Below are 3,298 nucleotides of genomic sequence, written 5' to 3'. Positions count from 1 at the left end.
ATAATAATAATAATAATAATAATAATAATAATAATAATAATAATAATAATAATAATAATAATAATAATAATAGGGATCCTTTATACCACAGTATAGAGGTCCTTGTGTGAGTAGAAGAAAAGAAGAAGAAAATCTGAACTCAGAGAGAGAGAGAGGAAGTTCGGATTTTTGGTGAGTGATGTGAGGAGGAGATGTTAGTGGATGAATAAATAAATAGAATAAGATGAGAGAGGGAAAATTTCGAAAATAAATTTTTTTTTTTGAAAAAGAGTTAGTGATTTTTGAAAATAGTTTTTGAAAAAGGTTAGTAGTTTTTCGAAAATAGAAATAAAAAATTAAAGTAGTTAGTTAATTGAAAATAAATTTTGAAAAAGGGGGAAGATATTTTTGAAAATTAGAGAGAGAGAGTTAGTTAGGTGGTTTTGAAAAAGATAGGAAACAAACAAAGAGTTAGTTAGTTAGTTGAAACAAATTTGAAAATCAATTTTTGAAAAGATAAGAAGATAGGAAGTTAGAAAAGATATTTTAAAATCAAATTTTGAAAAAGATAGGATTTTGAAAAAGATAAGATAATAAGATATTTTTGAAAAGATATGATTGAAATTAGTTTTGAAAAAGATTTGATTTTTAAAATCACAATTAATGACTTGATTCACAAGAAATCACAAACTATGATTCTAGAACTTAAAGTTTGAATCTTTCTTAACAAGCAAGTAACAAACTTGAAATTTTTGAATCAAAACATTAATTGATGATGTTATTTTCGAAAATTATGAGATAAAGATAAGAAAAAGATTTTTGAAAAATATTTTAAAAATTTTCGAAAATAAATAAGAAGAGTGAAAAAGATATGATTTTTGAAAAAGATTTTGAAAAAGATAAGATTTTTAAATTGAAAATTTGATTTGACTCATAAAAACAACTAGATTTTAAAATTTTTTTAAAAAATCAAATCTAATTTTTGAAATTTTAAGAGAGAAAAAGGGAAAGATATTTTTGATTTTTGAATTTTTAATGATTAGAGAGAAAAACACTAAAAATGCTCAATGCATGGAAATTTTAGATCAAAACAATGAATGCATGCAAGAATGCTATGAATGTCAAGATGAACACCAAGAACACTATGAAGATCATGATGAACATCAAGAACTTATTTTTGAAAATTTTATATGCAAAGAAAACATGCAAGACACCAAACTTAGAAATCTTTCATGTTTAGACACTATGAATGCAAGAATGCATATGAAAAACAAGAAAAGACACAAAACAAGAAAACATCAAGATCAAACAAGAAGACTTACCAAGAACAACTTGAAGATCATGAAGAACACTATGAATACATGAATTTTTCAAAAATTTTATGCAAGCTTTAAAACATGCAATTGACACCAAACTTACAATTTGACTCAAGACTCAAACAAGAAACACGAAATATTTTTTTGATTTTTATGATTTTATGATTTTTTTTTGTATTTTCTTTTAATTAAATTTTTTTTTCAAAAATCATTTTAAAAAAGAAAAATAAGGATTCCAAAATTTTTAATATGAATTCCAGGAATCTTATGCTCTTTAGTCTAAAGCTCCAATCAAAGGGTCAGGCATGGCTTAATAGCCAGCCAAGCTTTAGTATGTAACTCAGACATGTCACGCTTGACATTCCCTACAGCTAGCCAGGCTTCAACATGCTTCATGAAACACTAGAATTCATTCTTAAAAATTCTGAAGAAAAATATATTTTTGAAAGATTTTTTTGAAAAATTTTTGAAAACTTTTTGAAAAGAAAACGAAAAGAAAGTTACCCAATCTGAGCAACAAGATGAACCGTCAGTTGTCCAAACTCGAACAATCCCCGGCAACGGCGCCAAAAACTTGGTGCACGAAATTGTGATCATCAATGGCGCCATCAACATGGTACGCTCAATTGTAATCTCAATTCATAATTTGTCACAACTTCGATACAACTAACCAGCAAGTGCACTGGGTCGTCCAAGTAATAAACCTTACGTGAGTAAGGGTCGATCCCACGGAGATTGTTGGTATGAAGCAAGCTATGGTCACCTTGTAAATCTCAGTCAGGCGGATATAAAATAATTATGGAGTTTTCGAAATTAAATAATAAAAGAAGGATAGAAATACTTATGTAAATTATTGGTGAGAATTTCAGATAAGCGCATAGAGATGCTTTCGTTCCTCTGAACCTCTGCTTTCCTGCTGCCTTCATCCAATCAGTCTTACTCCTTTCCATGGCTGGCTTTATGTAAGGGCATCACCGTTGTCAATGGCTACATCCTATCCTCTTGTGAAAATGGTCCAAATGCTCTGTCACAGCACGGCTAATCATCTGAGGTTCTCGATCATACTGGAATAGGATTCACCCTCCTTTTGCGTCTGTCACTACGCCCAGCACTCGCGAATTTGAAGCTCGTCACAGTCATTCAATCCCTGAATCCTACTCGGAATACCACAGACAAGGTTTAGACTTTCCGAACTCTCATGAATGCCGCCATCAATCTAGCTTACACAACGAAGATTCTGATTAAGAGATCCAAGAGATACTCATTCAATCTAAGGTAGAAGGGAAGTGGTTATCAGGCACACGTTCAAAGGGAATGATGATGATTGTCACGTTCATCACATTCAGGTTGAAATGCGAATGAATATCTTAGAAGCGGAATAAGTTGAATTGAATAGAAAAACAGTAGTACTTTGCATTAATCTTTGAGGAACAACAGAGCTCCACACCTTAATCTATGGAGTGTAGAAACTCTACCGTTAAAAATACATAAGTGAAAGGTTCAGGCATGGCCGAATGGCCAGCCCCCAAAACGAGACCACTAGATCAAAATATAATCCAAAGATATCTAATACAATAGTAAAAAGTCCTATTTATACTAAACTAGTTACTAGGGTTTATAGAAGTAAGTAATTGATGCATAAATCCACTTCCGGGGCCCACTTGGTGTGTGCTTGGGCTGAGCTTGAAGTCTACACGTGGAGAGGTCATTCTTGGAGTTGAACGCCAGCTTTTGTGCCAGTTTGGGCGTTGAACTCCACTTTGCAACTTGTTTCTGGCGCTGGACGCCAGAATTGGGCAGAGAGCTGGCGTTGAACGCCAGTTTGCATCATCTAAACTTGGGCAAAGTATGGACTATTATATATTTCTGGAAAGCCCTGGATGTCTACGTTCCAACGCAATTGGAAGTGCCCCATTTCGAGTTTTGTAGCTCCAGAAAATCCATTTTGAGTGCAGGGAGGTCAGAATCCAACAGCATCAGCAGTCCTTCTTCAACCTCTGAAT

The sequence above is a fragment of the Arachis hypogaea genome, chromosome 14 (assembly GCF_003086295.3).
Source record: "Arachis hypogaea cultivar Tifrunner chromosome 14, arahy.Tifrunner.gnm2.J5K5, whole genome shotgun sequence".
Lineage (NCBI taxonomy): Eukaryota > Viridiplantae > Streptophyta > Magnoliopsida > Fabales > Fabaceae > Arachis > Arachis hypogaea.
The sequence above is the reverse complement of the archived record's forward strand: the minus strand, read 5'-3'. Positions refer to the sequence as shown.